Below are 22,904 nucleotides of genomic sequence, written 5' to 3'. Positions count from 1 at the left end.
GGGTTGTCTAGGTTGACGTCCCTTTCGTTGTCCTCTAGTTTCCATATTCACAGCTAGTCTATACAAATACGTATAAATCTCACACTAAGCCATAGTCGAACTACACACATATGCCAGTAACAACCTTTAAAGGAAAAGAAATCACATATACAAATATCATTATCACTATGCAAGTAAACACAAACTAGAGTTCATTAAATCATAAAACAAGTTATGGCCAAGCAAAGTTCATGCCAAGTCAAAGTCAATAACAAAAATAAACAAGTGATTATCACAAGTACATTCATCTCCAAGGCGCAAACTCTTAAGTTCTACTCCCATCGTCTCACTATGAAAGATCACAAGTAGGGATCCACTAGATTAATTGGAACTAGACGATTCTCGTCCCTTAACATGCTCGATTTCAATCTCACCACAATGATCTTTTGGGTTACGATATTTTCCATCTCTCGTTCTTAATCATTATGCCATCCCAACCAAACAATTAGTGGTTTCCTATAACCATTCTCATGAAATATTAATTCATTCCTATTCCCCACAAATGGAGATATCAAGCCCCTTAGGGTTGTTTTCCACCCTCAAGTACTCGGGTACAAGAATCCGAAATAAGGTAATTCACAACTCAAGCCGGCCGGTCCCAAGAGTAAATCACCACATTCGAGATTCCTACCCAACATACATATCAAATTCCCTCCAATTATCAAGATAAAGGTTTTACAACTTATAACATTCATGATTCACAGCTTACATTTCTAGAATGGCACTTAAGCCTTTACTCAATCACACAGTAAGGACCATAACACCACTTGGTCCTATCTTGCTCCTTTGTAGAGACCACGCGAAGTGGCTCTAAATTTCATCGCTACAAGCAATCATTTAACTTTCAAACCAGTCCCACAGTCCGGCATCCTAAACATTTAAGCCTAGGATACACTATAAAGATCTGAAACCTAAGCTCTGATACCAACTGTGACGCCCCCACTTCTCCCTAAGGCGAACCAAAGGGTATCCGCGGGACGCCTGCCCAACTCTCGCCAGGACTCACTACAATCCATCATTCAAAAGCCCGAAATACTTTAAGTAACTTCAATACATAATTAAAGTACTTCAAATATCTCACACTTACAATCATGTAGCTTTCCAAGCTTAAATACAACCCAACGAAAAAGGGGTACAATAGCCATCCGTTATAATATAACTTAAAATCTTCAAAAGAAAATAATCTAGTACTACTCATGAGTACCCTTGGTCTCGAACCCTGTAAAAGAAAACCACAACGTGGGATGAGCTACACAGCCCAGTGAGGTTCCAAGACACTCTAACAATTCAAATAAATCAAGTAAGTTGGGCATATCATATGCATGGTTCAAGGTTACACAATGGCATGTTATCATGAGGTGATGATCACTGTACGGGTAATTTGAGACATGTATCATGGTATAAGACATTTATCATGAGACAGTTATCATGGTTCAAGACATTGACATGTATAGTTCACGAGTAATTGGAGCTTATTACCGGTGCGAGTAATTCAGCATATTACAGGTAGGGAGCATTAACATGAAACAGGTACCATGATATGAGTACATTGAACAGGTAACAGATATGGAGCATACCGCAGGCATGGCTCAGGATTTCATGTTGACATTTTAGCATGAAACAATTATCATGATACAAGGTAAACATATACTGTAGGATACGGTGTTCCAGTGGAACTCTGTCGGTCATCTGCACCTTATGACTTCCGGATCCCCTCGGTTTGACTGGCCATCACCTTATCCCTCCAGTGGTAATACTCGAGTATACCGAAACGGTGTCCCAAGGTTCCAACCTACCCGACCGAGCCCAATCCTGGCTCGAGTAGGTTAGTAATCATGAGCTGGGCCCAGTTCAGCTTAAAACTTACAACATGCACAGGTAACCAAGTAATTCGACAAAAGGTAAAATTCATCATTTGGGTAGGTCGAGTGAGATAAAGTACACACTCGCCTAACAATAATGGACAGCTTCATGTAACATGTGATTCATGATAATCAAGTAACCAAGTGGATACTTAGCACATAAGCACGTAAGCAATACAAGTTGATTTCATGGGAGCATGTAATTCACGGATATCGAATAGTCTTGTAGATTGGAAATCATGTGAGCAAATAGTCAAGTAATCAGGTAGTAATGTCGGTTGGTAAACGGTTCACTGTTAACGGTTGACGGTTCACGGTTGACGGTTCACGGTTAACGGTTAACGGTTAAGTAGTGACGGTTAATTGACAGGCATTTGTCATATGAATAGGCCATCATTGGCCGTTATCCCATTTTTAGCATGTGAGAGTCGAGGAGATTCACTCCAACGACGTATGCAACCTCAGCATACTAAGTCATGTTATTCGATCATTTCCAAGCACGAGTTATTCATCTCAAAAGAGAACGAGTGCGATAAAGTACACACTCGACTCCATTTTTTTTAAAACCGAGTAGGCTAAGCAAGCAATCTAGCAAGTTAAGCATGTATCGAGTTCATATGGTCATTTGATATGGTTAATCATTTAACCAATTCATGTAGATATACAATGCAAGTATACATTCCTTAAATAGGCATGAGTATGGTAAATACTCAACACATAGCACTTAACACTTAATAATCATGAAATAAGCATGTCCTAGACTTATTCAATTACGTATTCTTATATGGAACATTCACCTAGTCAAAACAAGCGAGTAGTTCTCAAACAAGCGTTTGGGCGTCCACTTCGAGTTTCTCTTGAAGGTTTTCTTGAGCGCCTGAGCAATTAACCACCAACTATTATACACTATCACTTAGAACCCCTACTTATCAAAGAAAGTTGTACAATCTAAAGAGAATTCATGAATTGGATCTTAATTATTCATAATCGAGGCTCAAGAGTGAAGTTTTAAACTCTAAAGAGAAAGACTAGCATTTTTCATGAAATCGAGTTCAAAATGTTCAATCGATATCGAGAAAAGAAGGCAAGTTTCAAAAATCTTATTTTCTAAGAATTTGACAAATTTCAGCTTTGGGTATCGATTTTAGAAAAATTATATATTGCATTATATAGATCCAAAATTGGAAAACTTAATACCATTGGAAACCTCTTCAAAAGTACTAAAAGTTCTTAGAATATACTTTTCCATGATTCCAAATGGATGACATTCAAAAGTTGGCTCAAAGTTATTGCTTTAGAATACCAAGACAGTTTCAAGATTGGTTTTTGAGCAACTTTGAAAATTCGGTAAAATTCACACGTTGTAAATCAGCCTCCGAAATTTGTAACTCAATTAGAGTTACAATCAATGTTTAAAACAAAAGAAGCGGAACGAGAAGCGGAGTTTTGAGCATCAAGATATAGTAGCTCCAAGTTGCTGAAAAAGTTAAGACTGTTGGGCTATTTTCCAGGTTTGAAGACTAGATTCGAAGTATCATTTGGTCATCGAGTTGGCATTGGAAATACATCAAACTTGGTACACTAAATCTTCCATGTGTGAACAATATTTCTACCAAGTTTCATACAAAAACTCTCACGGTAAGGTAGTCAATTAAACAACCAAAGTTTATGAAGAGTTTCAAGGCTAAACTACCTTCTCACTTTTCTTTTGTTTACAAACTTTTTGTACCATGAAATCAGTTCCAAATCTCTCCATTATTGAAACCAAGAGTTCATAAACATCCACTGAGCAATTTAAAGACCATTGACATCCAAATTTTCGAAATAAAACTCCCCAAATTAGATTTGACCATTTGGCTAAGAGAAAACAAAAAGTTTTCCAGATTCGATGAACGAATTTTGTGACATCATTTGCATATCAAAATGGTCTTAGAATATTACCAAATTTCGTACTATTAAACCTCCATATGAGGATTACTCTTCTATCAAATTTCATTTAAAAATTCACATGGGAAGATAGTTAACTAAACCATCAAAGTTCAAGAAATTTCCCCAATATAAACTGTCTTTTAGCTCTTCTTTCCTTTTTTAAACATTTTGACCAAAGCAACCAATCCAAATCTGGTTTATTTGTGAAACAAAGTCCAAGAAACATCTAATATAAAGTTTGGTAGATGTTGGACATCAAAGTTTCCAAAACAACAAGTCCCAAATCATTGTTAGTTACAAATCTGTCCAAGTGGAAAATTCTATCACTGTAGCAGTTTCGAACTTTGGCCACAACTCACTCAATTCAACTTGGAATTGGGCGTGGTTGATGGTGTTGGAAAGCTCTCTCATAAATATGAATTTTATCAGAAGAAACCATTTTCAAATTCTATCCACAAACAGCTCCTTTTTTAGCATCAAGATACAAGTCCTGTCCTGTCTCCTGGAGAGAAACGAAACAGGACAGTGATTTTCAATCGAATGGTGTGATTCACTCAAGTGGAACCAGAACGTGAAATTGGTACCAATGGAAAGCTGGAAATGTCTAGTTTCCAATTCCACAAACGGCACTTGATTTCGACATCGGAGCAAAGAGTTATGGCCGATACAAAATGACTGCCTGGCCAATACGGGATTCATTTTCCAGTTTTGCTAACTTTGGAAATCAACTCATTTGACCAACCAAATCATGTTATTTTTCAATGAAATTTTGTACACAACCAATATAACATGTAAACAACGTAATTAAGCCATTAGAACATCAAAATTTTGCACATGAGTGGTCGGACAAGGCAGGGGTAAAATCGGAAACTTTTGCTTCTTGCACCCAATGAAGTTTCTATTAATTACACACCATTAATCCATCATTTTAACCACTAAACCAACAATATATCCATCATCAATCATCAAATCGGCAACAACCCAAGAGTGGGAGTTCATAGAGCCCACTTTCACATTTTTCCAACAATACCAAGTCATCTACTTACATGCAAGTGCTTAAAGATGCATATCTACCACCATAAATCAAGTTTAAGGTGATGGATCATGTTATACCTTCTTAATATACTAGATCAGAATTTTTGGCCCTCAAAATGCTCCAAGAAACCGTGATTTCCAGCACCCTTTTTGCAGCTCAAAATGGTGTCCAAGAGTGGATCTAAGTGTGTATGAAATTTGGTAGGATTTGGATGAATATTGGTGAGATTTTTGTGAGAAGAAATTTTGAAACTTGGAGGTGGAGAGAGAGAGAAAGCTGGCTGGCTGTTTGGAGCTCAAGAGAGAGAGAGAGTGATCAGATTTTAGCTTCCAAGAGAAGATACTAACTTATGGCCACAAATCACCCATTAGTCAACTCACATTAGGGTGCGTTTGGCGCGATTCGGGCTCGATTCCTCTTGCGTTTGTTTCACTAGTACACTAAACCTCTAATGCACTTATATTCATATAAATATTATTCACTCTTAATTGTCCTAAAATAAGGGTCTAAAGTTCCTCAATTTAAATCGCGCGTGTGAAAACGCGTATCTCCAATTTAAGCGCGATAACGCGAAACTTCCGAGAAATTCTTATATCGATAGTACTAATAACTATCACTTGAGTATTTAATCATTAAAATACCTAATTTAGGTCTATTATACAAATCTCCAATATTCCAAACTTATTGTGCTCTCAATCGGTCAAGATTTCCAAAGACGTGTTCACTATCTTCACTAAACGAGCTCCCGGAAATTACTTTTTGATACAAGTCACTTTAAAAATATAATGAAACTATATTTCTATGTAATTAGGGCTCAAGAGTTTAGAAAATAATATTCGGAATAAAAGGACAAATAAATAATTAAATAAGCTAGAAATAGGAGATTAAATATGTAAATTTTGCGTGTCCTCACATTTTCAAGAAGAGGTAGGTCAAAACTTTTGAGATCTACCTTCTTGTTGTAATTTTCTGGTTTGGTTAGAACAAGAGTCAACAAAATAGATTTGGCAATAAAGGAACTCGATTTTTTTCTCTTTCTCGTTTGTTCTCTTGTTCTTCCTCCTTCTTTCTCTTTTCCGTTTCTGTTTTCTCTTTTTTTTTTTTACTTAAGGACAATTCAAATACTTGGCCGATTGGTCAAACCAGATTCGGTCAGGCCCCCTTTTTTTTCACACAAGAAACGTTCAACCCCGCAAGTTCATGCAAGAATTCTCCAAGAAACTTTCAAGAGTGTCAAGAGTTTCAAAATTAGTTTCAAGAACCTCAAGAAACCTAAAATTCTTGTAGATTTCCTTCAAGATTCGCAACACCAACAAGTTTAAACCCCAAATTAATTTAGAAAATTAACTAAAACAACTTGGATAACACCATATAAACTTGGACAGATTTGACAACAAGAAGAACCCCTAGCCGCACTTTAGTAAACCCTAGCCGCCAAGACAAAACCCTAGTCGTCGCCTAATTTCTTTCTTATTGCTTCGGCTTGGACTAACGTCTTGGACAGATTTGGGCAAGGCGATGAGCAAGACTACGGGTAGATTTGCCGACAATAAAATGACTCACTAGCAAAGGTAGATTGCGGACAGATTGTGGTCCTCAAAGCGCAACAATAACCGCAGCTGATTAGCCCCCCCCCCCTTTTTTGAATGGGAAAGAATGCAAATGACAAACAAACTGGTTAACAACAACACAAAAAAGGAATTTTAGACAGATCAGGAACAAGTCTCAAACGACAAGAACAAACACGATGCAAACAGAATTTTTTTTTTTTTGTAAAGGCAGCGGAAACAAAGAAAACTAAGACAAAAAAATAAGACAAACAATGGATATAACGGAAGATACCTCAATCACAGCTCTGAAGCCAACTGATACGTTCCTCGATCAACTTGTTTCGAGACACGTAGCACGTTTGCCCAAGGATCTAGCAAGGTTGTCCTACGTTTGGATTGCGGGACCTTAAATCAACATGGACGACACGAGTTGGTTTAAAGCTGTAGAACGACGACTCCAATCGAGGTGGTTACTCAAGTGGATAGGTTGATAGAACAGTCATGGACAAGACGCAAGATTATTCAATAACCCCTGCCAAAGCAAATAGAAGGCTCGAATCTCTCTTAACAAGAAGAAACGAAAATAATCAAACTTTATTGATAAAACGTCTTCCTTAAACCTTACAAAGCTAGCCTTTTTATAGGCTAAAGGTAACAAGAAAAACCCTAAGAAAATCCTAAAAGAGCAATCGGCCATCTTGGTGTCAAGATGGGCCGGCCCATACTTCTACTACGCAGTTAATCTAACCCTAAGCAACCTTAAGGCCTAAAGACCCTATTCAGCCTAATCACTTGGAGGCCCGCTTGACTCTCCATGGGTTTGGATCATGGTGTAGATGATTTGCTTGTCTCTTTCTAGGCCTTCAATATCTCTATGGACTCCATGTTGGTCTTGGACCATTCGAACAAGGCCTTGAAGGGATTCCTTGAAAAGTTTGGCTCGTGCACGTGTGATTGGGTCCAATAGAATTCGGATCGAGTCATTGCTTGTTTCGAAGCAAGTAGAAGGCTTGAATCTCTCTTAACAAGAAGAATCGAAAATAATCAAACTTTATTGATAAAACGTCTACCCTTTATACTTACAAAGCAAGCCTTTATATAGGCAAAACTAATGGAACCCTAATAAACTAGATAAGGAAGGTCGGCCATTCCTTGGACAAGGTGGGCCGGCCCATGACTCAAATAATCTAATCTAATCCAACTCTAAACAATTGAACCTAACACTAAGGCCTAGGGCCTAGTCGACCAACCCTTCATGGACTCTCTTCGTGGGTTTGGATCATCATGTAGACAACTTGATTATCATCTTTCAAACCTTCAATGTCTCTATGAAAGCCTTGAGTCAAGGCTGCCATCCGTGCACACATCATAAAGCATTAAAACGAGCTACACAATTTTATCCTCTGTAAATAAGTATGGCAATGTCTAGCCAAAGATATTAAAGAAAGGCGCTTATTGGGAGGCAATCCAATCCATTTTTTTCAGTTGTTTGTTAATTTTATTTTATTTTATTTTATCATTTATTATGTGTTTCAATATGTTTCTCTTAGACTTTTCATATTTGGTGGCTTAATTTTTCGTTATTGATGGTTAGCAGACTTTTCAATAGTTAGACTTGCTTATGCCAGGTGGTCACGCCTAAGGAAGGCAATTTTTATCTACGGGCAGAAAACTCTTCAATAGTTAGACGTGCCCACGCCAGGTGGTCACGCTTAAGGTATGAATTTTCGTCGCTTCAGCAGAAGACTCGGCATGGGTTAGACGTGCCATGTTAGGTGGTCATGTTTAAGGAACTTAATTTTCGAAGGATGGTCAGAAGACTCGATGTTAGTTAGGTGTGCCCACAGCTAACACAACGTTAAAAAGAAATTTTTTTTTCCTTTCTTTTCTTTTCCTTTTCCTTTTCTTTTTCCCCTTTCTTTTTTTTTTCTCCTTCTCTTTCTTTCTTCTCTCTTTCTCTTTTCTTCTTCTCTCCCTTTCTTTTTTTTCTTCCTTCCTTTCCTAGAGAAGACCCCAAGACCGCAACTTTAGGATCTCAAATTCCACCGCTAACCGTCGATTGCCGTTGCCGCCACCATCGAGCTCTGCATGCCATTTTACTCGTCACTCGTAGCTGTCCATAGACCCCCTCAATTTCAGGGAAGTTTCGTTGTCCTTTTTATTTCGTATTCTATTCTTTATCTCTTACATTGGAGACAATGTAAGATTTAGGTGTGGGGGGAGTAGTATATTGATAATATATTAGAAAAGTGTAAGTATAGGCATTTTTGTTGGAATTTTTTGTTTGATTTTGTCGAATTTTATCCAATTTTTGCCTATGTTTATGCATACTTGTGTTTGTTCCTGATAAACGATGGTTAGATGTCTCAAATTTTTCTATTGCTAAGATTTTACACTCTAAAGTGTTAAGTATGATATGTTTAAGTTTAAGGGTATCTCTTTGGTGAATATTTGAGATTTTGTGACTTTTATACTTTTTGGTTAACTTCTCTAAATATTGTAAATATTTGTCTAGCATTTTTTGTACAAATTGGTTCAACTATTAATCTTAGTTCTTCATGTTTAAGAAATGAAGCAGATTTGTGTAATTGTTAATTTTAATTTGGTTCTTATTTATGAATAGTATTTGGCTATACACCGCTAGTATCGTTGCCTAGTAACCGGTGGTCTTCACCACAAGTGTCGATTTTCGCGTCAAAAAGCGACAATAGCTATGAGTATATAGTTTTTAAGCGATGATGGCTGAATAACCGAGATCCTTCTTTTGGCCAATGTTGGAGTTCGCGTCAAAATGCTTAAATGGCTAAAAACTAAGCATTCCCCCTGAAAAAAATCAATCAAGTATGGGGATATTTTAGAAAAGAAAATATGTTAATAGTGAAAAATGTGAAAGTGTTTGAATGAATTGTTAGCCCATTGATCCATGACTTTTAATATTGACATTTTGCTTAATAGTCGAACCAGTTTGTGACAGTCCCACCTCTGAACCAAGGGGTTCGGTAGACTGCCTGCCCAACTCTCGCCAAAACTACCAAGCCAAAACACACATAAACCCTACCGGATGCTCAACAGAACTTCGATTCTTTCCACGGATACAGGAAAAGTATACATAGCCGGAGAATCATGCATTTCAATTAATAGACGTAACCATACACTTGCATAAATATATACATTGAAATTTTCAACAAGTTAACTTGAAGTACAAGCCAGAATAGTCATAAGGTATCAAAGTACACCTAGGGTTTACTATTACAGAGGAGTATAAACAAAAGAATGTCTACAACTACCTCGACTCTTTCTTCCAAAAATCATGATTTCCAAAACATTGAACCCTGTAGGGAAAATAAAGATAATGGAACGGGGTGAGTTTATGCTCAATGAGGTACCAAACATACAAGCAGTCAAGAATGCATTTCACGTTTGACCGGTCAGATACACACACCAGATATAAATGAAACAGTTAAACACAATGATTCAAATAGAAAGGATACAGGTGGTTCTCAGGAGCCAAATTCCCATTTGCTTCACCAGAACTTGATCAAGTCGTAGTTGACACTCCATCAACTTTCAAGTAATGTATTCCGGCCAGTAGAGCACCATTTTACACCAAATTCTGTCCACCAAACATACCCCTACTGGGCCCGCAAAACAAACAGAAGTAGAGGTGGTAATACTCAAGTATGCCGGAAATCCAGAGTCTCCAATACCCAAAGATTCTCCAGAATAGACTCCCATGGATTGTAAATTTTCCTCTGATGAGAACATGAAGATTTGGATTCCCTTCAAATTCAAGGAAATTCAATTGATGGTTGATGGTGCAATCGGGTTCAAGAACCATTGAAGATTTGTCATGCTTATTTCTTGTTATTTATTTAAGTAAGTTTCCAGCAATACATGTTAGTTAGTCTTGAGTTATTAAGGAAAATAAAGGCTAAGGTCATGTTGACCATAGTTAAGCCAATTGAGTCAGTTAGTTTCCTTTTCTAATTGAATTAGAGTTTTAGGAAAGTAGTAAATTATTTTCAAATTTATTTAGGAAGTTGTGTCAAGTCAAATAAGGAAGCTTGTATTGTTTCCAATTTATATTAGGGTTTTGAGTCTTGTAAGGCTATAAATAGCCAACTTTATTTAACTATTGAGGAGATGATATTGAAGATGAATTAATAAAAAGAGAGTTGTCTTCTTTTATGGAGTTCCTTGATGGAACTTGAGTTTCTTCTTGAACAGTATCAAGTATTTAGTTTGGATACTTGTGGTGTTCAAGGCAAGATGATCACATCATCTTGTTCTTTCAAGCCAATAACCAATCCATTAGGTTTTTAGAGACGGGTTCTCTTTAGGTCTAGTAAGGTAGTTATTGTTCCATAACCAATAACCAATACACTAGGTTTTGAGAGACGGGTTCTCTTTAGGTCTAGCAAGGTAGTTATTGTTCCATAGCCTGATCAAGATAGATCCTTCCGCTGCCTGATCGACTTGGTTCTTCAAGACAGGTTCTTGTTGGGTCGAGTTCGTATCATCTTCGACCAAGCCCTTGCTGACTCGATTCAATTAACTACCTATGAGGTTGAGCTCATATTTCACAGGCACAAAAAGGTCATTGAATACGCGTCCAAATGACATCATATCAAACACAGATAACAGATTCAAGCTTATACCACAAACAGTCGCATAGGACAGAGAACGAGTGCGATAAAGTACATTCCGTTTCGTATAGAATAAACAGATGGTACAGTCATTCAAGTCACATATTGCAAGTACAGATAAATCAGTTAAGCAACGAATTATGGGGGTGGTACATTCACCAGTTCAAACAAGGATAACTTCAAAAGTTTCATTCCAAAGAATGCCTTTGATCACCGGCACGTCCTAGAACAACCAAGGAAAACCATTGAGACTCAAGTACGAGTCGTATGCCTATAGTACGTAACAGGGTGCTAAAGGTAACAAGATAACAAGGTAACCAGGCAACAAGTGAAATCATGCCACGAGTGATTTTAAGGCTTTAAGACTTAGAGGTAACACGATACAAATTTGCCTTTCAAACCAGAATTTTTGCAGCCATGACACAAGTGAAATCATGAGGTTGTTCACCTCCTAATCGAAATAGTTTTCACTCAAATTCAAGCACAAAGGTTTAACCAATGTTTGGAACAACTTTTGGCTAAAACCAAATCATGAAAAGGTTGGAAAACACAAGGTAATAGACTTCGCTATCACTTGACCAACAAACGGAAATTTCAGCCAACAACTTGGAGGAAAATACCAATGTAAATCCTTCCATTTCAACCAAAATTCAACATTGAAATAAAGCTTATAATATACCAAGCTTCTTAAGCAAGTTTATCACCAAATTGACCCAAACTTGAAGGAATCAAATAGCCCTAAAATTTTGGACAGCATGCCCTTTGTATTTCACTATTTTTCAGCCATTTATGGCTTCCTTATTTTCCTCAAATCAGCCCCAAGGTTACATATAAGTAAGTTTAGCACAATAACCCTTCAACTAGGCTCAAAATAATTCAATTACAACACAAGTCTTAACAATGCAACCGGAAACCAAGTTTTAAGGACAAAAGCTAAATAATAGGTTTGACGTCTTTTGGTGTTTCGGTCACAACTAAAGTTACGTTTATCGGATTGGTGTACACTTTATACCGTTCTGAAACTAAAACAAAGGGTTACAACTTTCATGAAAACAAGTCAACCCAGTTCATAGTTGATCTAGGTCAAATTTGCAGATTACAGAACCAGAATTTCATTGTCAGTCTGGTTGTCAGCACTGGATTTAAATGGCAATAACTCAAACTACAAAATTCCGATTGAGGCGTTTCAGATGCGTTGGAAAGCTAAAACATAGGGTAGAATTTTTATATTTTGACCAAAGGCTGATTTGATACGGATCAAAGTGAAAAATGAAGCCAAAAATGTGAAATCTCAACACTATCCGCGAAATGGGGCACTTGGCAGTCTGGGTATTTTTGTTATTTCACATGCTACAGTGCTCCAATTGAGCTGATATTTTGTAGACAACTAGTTAACACCATTTCCTACAACTTTCATATTTTGATTTAAGTCTGATTCGACCTCTAACATGGACAAATTAAATAGGTCAGAAGCAGGGCAGCTTCATCACTAACACGAGATTACATATAAGTTCATCAACCAAAACCCTAATCCAAACCCTTCATGCTGGCCGAATGTTATATGCTACAAAACTAACACGGTTTAACCATGAATTTACTTACATAAACTAAGCATAAGCATTACTACACATGAACACCAAGAACAACAATCCATTCCACAACCAAAGCTGAGACTTACACCACAAAGCTGGAATTTACTATAACCACTACTAAAATCATGAAATCTACCTAAACAAGCCATAACTTTTACTTCTAAACTAATAAGTAGCACAACCATGAACTAATACCAACCTTACCTAGAATTGGAGAAGCACAACAACCCCTAGGAAGGTTGAACCACCAAAACACTCCACTCCAAGATGGCAATCTACATTCCTAAGCAACTTCTATGGATTAGTTTGCAATTTAATCGATTGGAACTCAAGATTTTGACAAGAAATTGAAAAACAAGATGAAGGTTTTCTCTCTTCTCTCCTCTCCTTATTTTCGGCCAAGAAGGGTACGAAAGTGAGGAAATTTTGGGTCAAAATCTGATTTTAGTAAAAGTGAGAAAACTTAGTCAAGTCCAACATCCAATCGGGTCGCGACACTTGGCACCTTTACGATTTAATCTTATCTTCTTTCTCCCAATGGTTAAACTATCTAACTAATCTCTAATTATCTCCTAGCACCTTGTAAAATAATATCCCTTAATGCAAAACTTTAACTAGTTGTCAAAAATATATCATATTTACCGCACTAGCGGGTCCCACTTCCATAATACGCTTCAAACTTAATATGAACTAACTTAAACTAGGAAAATGATTTAAAAACTCTACTCATAAAATCTCTGAAAATCAATATAATAGGGTATAGTGAAGAAAATGCATGCGAGGAAATAAAATAAAGTAATATAAAATAAGGAAATTTTACAGGTCCTCACACAGTTGCTTATGGATGCTAGTTGAATATTTTATATTCTTAGGTTAGTTAGTCATAAATTAAAAGAGTCCTTGATTTTGAAAGTTAACTGGAGAGATATTCTTTGAAAATTGCCACTAATATTTGACATATGTTTTAATTGTATCTTGGCAAAAGGAGATTCGAGTAATAGCCACTATTTGAATTTGATTGCTTGATTTGTGTTCTCATGCTTGAGGACAAGCATGGTTTAGGTGTGGGGAAGTTGATAAGTCATAATTTGTTGTTAAATTTATAATTATGTTCACCTTGATTTTAACCAAATATTGTTTTAATTATCGGATTCTACTTATATTTGGTATTTTGTATTTATTTCAGGAGCGGGAATGAAAAGTGCTTAAATAAAGATTTTCTAGTGAAAAACATCTAATGGTTGCACGCAGGTACACCTAAACTCACTGCTCAAAACCAGAAAGTTGGAATTGATATTTGGCAGTCTTCTAATCCGAGTCAACTTCCTAATTTGTTAGCTGTCAGGACTTTCCTTATTTCAGGTGATCATTCTCAAGGAAAAGAAAAGCTAGAGAAAATTTATTTGTAATAAGAATCTTTTTAGGAATTGGATTGATATTAGGAAACCAATCAATTAGGTAATTGAGACAAATCAAATTTGGCAAACATCATCTTTTGGCTAGAGACAAAAAAAGCATTTTTGCTCGTCTTTACTTTTCCCTTGGACTGATTTTTGGAGAAGACAATTGTAAGCTTTTGGCAGAATGTTTTTCACATGGCTTGGTCTCCATTAATGGAGAACTAATTTCGTATTTCTAATCAAGAGGACAACTGAAGATTTGGTTCAACAATAACTATGAGATCTAAATTATTTTAATTGCTTCATTCATTCATTGGTATTTGTATGTTTCCTGTTCTTAGTGGTTGTGACTATCGTGTATAATTGGATAGTTGCGCAATATTTAATTATTCACGTAGTCTATTTGCTGATTGGGGGTAGTTGAATCCGTAATTGTTTGATTACTCTCATCCCGGTAGCAACTGGCATAATTAGATTTGTATCGGGGAAACGTACAATTTAATTTAAATAAACCCTCGTAACGTGTTTATTGATTAGAGTAGGATTTCTCTAGTTTCTAGTGCAATTAGGGAATTGAATCCTATGGTCGTACCTAAGATTATTCCCAAATTAGGAAAATAGTCAATGGTCATACCTTGACTATCGAAACAATAGGGAGAGATTGATTGTCAAATCATATCGGCATTTAAAAACCTGCTTATTAATAACTGTTGAAATTATATTTGAATCAATGATTAGTTGCATGAACCATCTCTGAAGTGTATCTTTGGCTAGAGTTTTCTCATTATTTCTCTCTCTTAATTATTTTTCGCGGTCAATTAATTTAGTTAATAATTCATTAGCTTTTAATTCCCAAAACCCCCATTTATCCTTGAGTTGAAAAGGAGCAAATTTTCCTCAGTCCCTGAGGATACGACCTTACTTGCCCTATATATAAATTAACAAGTTCTCGTGAATAAATTCTAGTATATCAGATCTAGCAAACTCTTCAGAGTCAGGGTGAATCTAGTAACCCATTGCACATCCAGAGTCCCTGCTCTAGTGCTAGAATTGACTAGGCACTGCTTTTGTTGGCAACTAGGATTAACATTATTATTATTGCACAGACTCGACACCTGTCACGGGGGTTGTAGTTAGTCAATATGCATGCTATTATCCCGTAGGCTTCTTCTACATTCAGTTGTATATGTGCAGAAGCTCAAAGTGTAACATTTGCTAAAATGATGTTTCTCACACTCTCTGGCTTGATTTATTGTAGGATTCTTCAGTAGTTAGCTGTATATGTGCAGATGCTTGAAGTGTAACATTTTTTATCATTAGACAGGATTGTGAAGTATCAATCAAGGAGCAGAGAAAAAGAGAAAAATCAGAGCAGGAAGACGCAGAGAGAAATATGCAAATACTGCTGGATTTCTTACACATCTTAAGGAAGCAAAAAGTTGACGAGCTTAACGAGGTTTATGCGCTAGATTATGAGAAGACATCTTGATATACCCTGCTGGATGCACCGGAATTAGAGCATTTGTTTTTTCTTTTTGCTTTGCTTCACTAGTGTATTCATCAGTCATCAGTTAAGTTGTTGATATTTCATGTCTCTACCGAATATTAGAATGTAGTTGTTTTGTCTGCAGTTATGATTCTTCAAGGGCCATGGAGACATTAAAATTGCTTGAAAGTTCAGCCCCGGTAAAATGATGATGGGATTTTCATCTTCTAGGAGCTGTTTGAGAGCTCTTTTTAAAATGTTTTTGGTTGCTTTAATATTTAGAAGAAATTAACTAGTTTTGAGAAGCTTGTAGATGTGCTTTCCAGGATTGCTTTTGTTTGCTATGATCATAGTGCGCTTTGAAGTTTAAACTTAATTTGTACAAAGTACTTTTTTTTGCAACATTTTTCTTCTGAAACCTTTGTGACACTGTGCCCCTACAATACATATCTGAAATTCGGTGTATGGCTTCTTGTATGTTGTTAGCTGTACATAATTTATTTTCCAAATATTTATCTGTCCATATCTTTAGGTCAAGTTTGGTAGCATAGATTTTGATGTCGAGGCTTTTGCTATTCTTCTTGGTTCCAATTTTTCCCATTGTAATTTCATGGGTATATATGTTATTTCCTTTTACATGTCGTCCATTCAACTTTTCTTTGATTAAACTGGTTTTTACCAATTTCTAAGTTTGTCTGGCTTTCCTGTACCACATATAAAGGTTTACATTACATATACAAATTTGGTGGCATTGAATGTTTTCCACTTTTTGCTTTTGAAACTAACATAATTGATCAATATAAAACTTATGTTTTGCTTGTCCTGTTTGCAGCATATCTTAAGTTGTGATGATTGATGCAATGCATTCACAATTATTTGAAAAACGTTTTATATGTTTTTGGAGGTGGTTTTATTCTTAAATAGGTGTCGGATTGGCATAGCGAAAGGCTAAATAATTTTGGATGCAACATTTTAACATATAGGAAAGCTCAATTGAGTTGAAAAATTTTTGTTGGTATCTTTTGGAAAAAACTTGTTTCTTGCTTCCTAATTTTTCGAAAGCAGAAGTTAGCAAGTAGGGCCTTCTCTAATCTTCAATATAGCGTAGATGTGTAGAGTGAATTTTTATAAGCTTTGAAGGTGGCTTTGTTATGGGGATTGGTTTGTCCTAATTTCCCACCCTCCTACCTATTGAGTCTTTTCCTGATTCATAATGGTTCCTCGCAATCTAGGTGTAAATTGAGGGACAGTTCTATTTATCAAAGAAGCCAATATTCATAATCACTTGACTCAAATTGACACAAAATTTGATTGTCACATTAGTTTCCTTCTAAATTATTACTGTAAAAGCTGACATACTATGCCTTAGAATTCTATTCATCCCTAGTGATAATTTTTTTGCTTCATCTTTAGATACAAAATGATCTTCAATATATTAAAGAAGACATTAACGCCGTTGAGAGGCATCGAATAGAGCTGTACCGAGCAAAGGACAGGTTTTCACTGAAACTGCAGACGTTATCAGATGATTGCTTGGGTGTGAGATCTCGCTCTTCATCCATAGATAGGACAAGCAGTGGACTTGTTTCCAGTTCTCGTAGTACTCATGGAGGAGCTATGGGGAGCTTTCAGTAAAAGAAAGGGGATTCAAAAGCTCAATTCAGCTCTCCTGCAAACCACAGGAAGGATGCTTCTCTTAGTGGATTAAATACACAGCCTATGAGTCAATCGGGCCTAGCTGTAGTACGAAGAAAGAGAGTTCATGCTCAGGTTAGCACTTTTAACAAACTATGGATTTTGTTTCATTAATTTACCATTACAGTGGCTCACTCTTCTGGTTATGTTGCTTTTGGTGTAGTGTATGGACTATGGACTTCTTCTGGTTATGTTGCTTTTGGTGTAGTGTATGGACTATGGACACATAGTACTTGTTATCTGTTGGTAACTTTTAAGGAACTCATTTGCTTTCTATTCTTTATGGTCTAAAAATTTATCACTATCTGTTGTTAATTACTTTTATAAAGTGACTGGCCTTTTTTTTTGGGTCCAAAACTTCCATAGCTATAAATTTATTGCAGTTGGGATTTGAACGTTAGATTTACAATTCATCTAATAGTTTGCTCTTTTTCAACACCAAAATCCTTACATATGTCATTGCTCGCAGTTTAATGATTTACAGGAGTGTTACTTGCAAGAGAGTGTTATTTAATCAAGGAGAGAAGGGCAGTACTATTGTACACAGAGAAGGTTATAGCACAGGTCTGGCAGATTTTCAAACTGTACTTAGTACCTTCACGCGATACAAGTAAAGTTACTCATATTTTGTTACTTGAAATACTCGTATGTTATTTAAATTTAATTCAATGCGCCAAAATGGTTTGTCACTTCAGTACAATTAATAAAATCCCTTCCAATGAAATAATAGCTCATGTAAACTCTTGCACAACTTCGCCTTTGGAAGGATCATAGACAAGTTGTTGCATATTTTAAGTTAATTTGCATCATATTGCATTGCAAAAGATAGTTCTGAGTGGCACTTATGTTTCTTTTCATATGCAATCATCTACTTTAGATGTGATAGAAGCTAAATCAAAGTACTCAGATATCTGATATCTGTGTATTATTAGGATGTTAATATACTTGAAAACACTAATCTGAGCATTCTCCAGATTTAAGTTCTTACCAGTAACACTAAAATGCAATTAAAAGAGGAGGAGAGTGAGATATTCCTAAACATTAGAACTTTCTAAAATCTGGGGTGTGTGTAATGTATGAGCAACTTGTTCACGTGCTGCTCCGACAGCACACTAGTAGAGCGAAACTTCAGATTTCATTGTTCCTTAGACTAACTTTTCTCTTTTTATTTTTCAATTGATAGGTAATATGTGAGTAGTATTCATAAAATGGTATTCCTCATATATAGTAGGTGCGCGAGTAAGTTCCAACAAAAGGTTAATCCTAGATTCTATGCATTTAAGGGTAATATGCCTCTCGGTGAGAGCACATGAAACAAAATCCAGCTCTACATATTCTTATACAAGTTTGCTCGAGGCATTTTCTCTACCCTTTCTAACCTTGAGAAAGTGGGGACACTTTACATTCTTGAACAGAGAAGCACCTTTTGGATAAACCTAGCCTCCTCCGTCCGTATCGTTAAAAAGATTAGATAGAGTATATCGAACAGGTGTTTAAGAGAGAGCTATCCAATATTATTTAGTTTTATCATTAAAGTGTACAACTGTAACATGTGCCAAGGATCATGAAATATATAACAACATGGGAAAAATGTTAACAGTCATCCAAACTATAATAAGCTTAATAGTTATGAATCCAAAATATAAAGTATAGCAAGTACAAATTCAGTCTTGAATGTTGAGGTTGTTAAAGGCTTCGTTGATGCCAAAAATTTCATCCATAAAGTAAGAATTGATTATGGTGAAGGCAACTTCTCTAACTGGCTTAACTTGGGATGGGAAGGTTTGATGTAGCACATAAGGAACCTTTCATGCAAGTTAGGCGTGACAAAGTTGGTCAGATTAAGTTTCTAGCAATAATTAAGATGGAGGAGTGTGAATTACAATTTACAAAATAATTAGAAAAAGGTAAGAAAAGTTCTGTGAAAATAAATAGGATGAGTATTTGCCTCTCCATTTGCATAGTGAAGTTCGGCTGTTGAATACCTAACAAGTTTCTCAGCCTCAAAATCGATAGCAGTAGCACATAATGATCCATGTGAACAATATCTCTAATTGTCAAGTTCTAGATAGCAGCAAAAGTGTATTATCCTACATCGGTGGAATGAAGAGGAAAAGAATGATTAAAGGACTTGAGTGCTTGGGTTACATAGTAAATTGGGTTAACCATTTTGGGTCAGTAGATTTCGGTCCAAAAATTACTTGGGCCAGCTCTTGGATCCGAGCCGTGACAATTGGTATTAAAGAGAATCTCGCATGGTCTCTGCACAGGATAAGGTTGGACCAGCGGCTTATGATTCCAACTATACAAGAAAATGCAAGAAGTTAAGTGTTGTGCGAGACTAAGTGCCACGTTCGATGGAGGCCACGTCTAGAACCCACAGGACTAAATGCCACGTTAAGCGAGAGCTATCTCTAAAACCCGTACGAGCCACGTCTAGAGTCCGAGCATGATTAAGTGGACAGTCTGGATTCTGACGGACTTTACGTCATCGTAAATTCCTAAAGGTGGGGAGAATGTAGTATCCTACATTCGATGGAATAAAAAGGAAAAGAATGGTTTAAAGACTTGGGATGCTTGGGCTACATAGTAAGTTGGATTAACCATTTTGGGCCAGTAGATTTCGATCCAAAAATTACTTTGGCTAGCCCTTGGATCCAAGTCGTGACAGTTGATGTAGTATCCCACATCAGTGGAATAAAGAGAAAAAGAATGATTTAAGGGCTTGAGTGCTTGGGCTACATAGTAATTTGAATTAACCATTTTGGGCCAATGAATTTCGGTCCAAAAATTACTTGGGCCAGCCCTAGACCCGAGTCGTGACAGTTGACATCAAAGCGAACCTCACATGGTCTCTGCGCAGGGTGAGTCTGGACCAACGAGTTATGGTTCGACTACACAAGAAAATGCTAGGAGCTAAGTGCTGTGCAGGGCTAAGTATCATGTTCGATGAGGGCCGCATCTAGAACCTATTGGACTAAATGCCACGTCGGGCGAAGGCCACCTCTAAAGCTTGCATGAGCCTCCTCTAGAGTTCAAGTATGACTAAGTGGATAGAATTCGAGCATGACTAAGTGGACAATCTGGATTCTGGTGAACTTTACGAGGATGCAAAGTCCTAAATGTGGAAAAAATGTCGTATCCCACATCGGTAGAATAAAGAGGAAAAGAATGGTTTAAGGACTTGGGTGGTTGGGCTACATAGTAATTTAGGTTAACTATTTTAGGCCAGAGGATTTCGGTCCACAAATTACTTGGACCAGCCCTTAGACCCGAATCATGACAGTTGGTATTAGAGCGAAGCTCACGTGATCTCTACGCGGGGTGGGTCTGGACCGACGGGTTATGGTTTTGACTACCAAAAGAAGTACAAGGAGTTAAGTGTTGTGTATGGATAAGTGCCACGTCGAACGAGGGCCACCTCTAGAGCCCGTATGAGCCATCTCTAGAGTTCAAGCATGACTAAGTGGATAGTCTGGATTCTGACGGGTTTTCTGTCAGGAAGCAGGAGAAAGACGTCATCGTTTAGCTAAAGGAAATTGTGTTTTGCATAAATGGTGTCGTACCACTTAAGGGATTAGTTAGTGGAGTTAGTTAGTGAGCTGTACAAAACTATAAAAAGGGAGCTCAGTGATTGGCTGAGGCTTATGACATGTATAACAGAATTCTGTTGAATAGAATCTTTCTCTTTCTTCCTTCAATTTTCTGAATATCCTTCTTCAACCTCTTTTCTAATTTCCCTCCCAATTCTAAACCATTCCATCAAGATCCTGACAAATTGGTAATCAGAGCTATCGATCCTTGGAAATTCCAATGGCGGAAGGAACTCGTCTGAAATCTTTGGAGGAACACGTCAAGAAACAAGAAGCAAGGCTGCAAGAAGCTATGGAGGCATTCCATGTTTCTCAACAGCAGTTTCGAACTAAGGTCAGCGGCGAAATCAGAGTGAAAATGGAGAATTCCAACATGAACTTGGAGAAACTAGAAGCATCGATGATTGGACTGGAGCAGAAATTTAATTCCTTCCTGCAGATGATGATGAACAGAGAAAAGAGCTCTGTGGAGGAAGCAAGGGAAAGGCCACTACTACCAACACCACCGCCTCAACAAAGGCTCAACAAGGAAGGCGAGAGCAGTGGAGGCTTCATCTGAAGGGACGAAGGTAGGATCTATGTACCTAATCCTCCAAAATTAGAGCTACCTCTTTTTTATGGGGAAAATCCACAGGAATGGCTAAGAAAATGTAATAAGTACTTTCTGAATTATCAAGTTCCTGAGAATCAGAAGATAGATATGGTTTCAAGGACTGAAAATGGAAATAACAGGCCTAAGTTGGAAGGAATTTGAGGAGTTATTGTGCAAGAGATTTTGTAATAAAATTTGCAGAGATATAGTAGAAGAATTTAACAAGATCCAACAGATTGGGAGTGTGGAGGACTACCAGGAAAAATTTGAGGAACTCAAGCCTCTAATGCTGATGAAAAATCCTCAACTAGATGAAGGATACTTTGTGTCAAGTTTTATTAGCAGGCTTAAGGAAGAGATTAAGCCTATGATCAGAATGCTAAAACCTACAGAATTGTCTGTAGCCTATGAGATGGCTCAATTGCAGGAATATTCCCTATAGTTGCAAAACAGGCAAGGGAAGGAAATGCAGAAGAGTTCCATGGAAAACAGATTTGGAATGCATAAAATTCAACCCCCATGCACAGCCATAGGAAATCTATACAAAATTCCCCCTGTTAGCCACCACAAACATTCTAGTGCAAAGAAGGTAATTCCAGATAACAGCTCCACCAGAAAGATTTTTGCACAGGAAATACAATACAAGAGGAACAATGGCTTGTGTTTCAAGTGTAGGGAGAAATATGGGGCAGGACATCAGTGTAAAATGGGGCACTTAAACTTCCTTCTTGGGAAAGAAGAAGAGGAGTCAGAATTTGAGGATGCAGTTGGGGAACAAGATGAGCACACAGGGAATCCAAGAACTGTTATATAAATGTCATTACACACATTGTCAGTTCTGACAGCTGCATTGACAGTGAATTAGTTATTGCATTAGATATACCTTACAGAATGATTTCACCCTTCTCTGTCATTGTGGGAAATGGAGCATATGTAACCAGTAAGGCTATCTATCCTAGGGTCAAGTGGGAGCTCAATCAGCACAAGTTTGGTTTTGATCTGAAGGTAATGGAATTGAGTGGATGGCACATTGTGTTGGGAGTAGACTGGATGACTAATTTTAGCCCTATCACTTTTGATTTCCATAACCTCGGGATTTCTATGGAATATCAAGGGGAAGTGGTTCAGCTACAAGAGAGTTCTGAAGATTGCGAGATGGACTTAATTAGAGGCAAGGATCTGAGGCACTTTATAGAATATAAGAAAAGATACTTTGCTATGAGGACCATAGAGATAGAATCAACCTCAACAAATGCCTCAATAGTGACAGAGGGAGACCAACAACCTCAAGAGATCAAAGACTTATTGGAAGAATATGCAGATGTGTTCCAGCAGCCTATATCCTTACCACCTGTCAGAACATGTGATCATGAGATTCCAATGAAGCCAGGGGCTTAACCATTCAAGCTAAAGCCCTATAGATACCCCCACTCCCAGAAGGATGAGATTGAAAAGCAAGTCACAAAAATGTTACATCATGGGAT

At 37.1% G+C, this 22,904-nt stretch overlaps 1 pseudogene; it reads left to right on the top strand.

Moving 5' to 3' along the window:
- The first annotated feature begins 12,370 nt into the window (after positions 1 to 12,370).
- Positions 12,371 to 17,849, top strand: LOC140006983 (E3 ubiquitin-protein ligase COP1-like; annotated as a pseudogene).
- Positions 17,850 to 22,904: the final 5,055 nt, after the last annotated feature.

Source organism: Coffea arabica, chromosome 5e, assembly GCF_036785885.1.
Source record: "Coffea arabica cultivar ET-39 chromosome 5e, Coffea Arabica ET-39 HiFi, whole genome shotgun sequence".
In the NCBI taxonomy this organism is placed as follows: Eukaryota; Viridiplantae; Streptophyta; class Magnoliopsida; order Gentianales; family Rubiaceae; genus Coffea; species Coffea arabica.
Note: the sequence above shows the minus strand (reverse complement) of the source record. Positions and strands in the feature narration are given on the sequence as shown.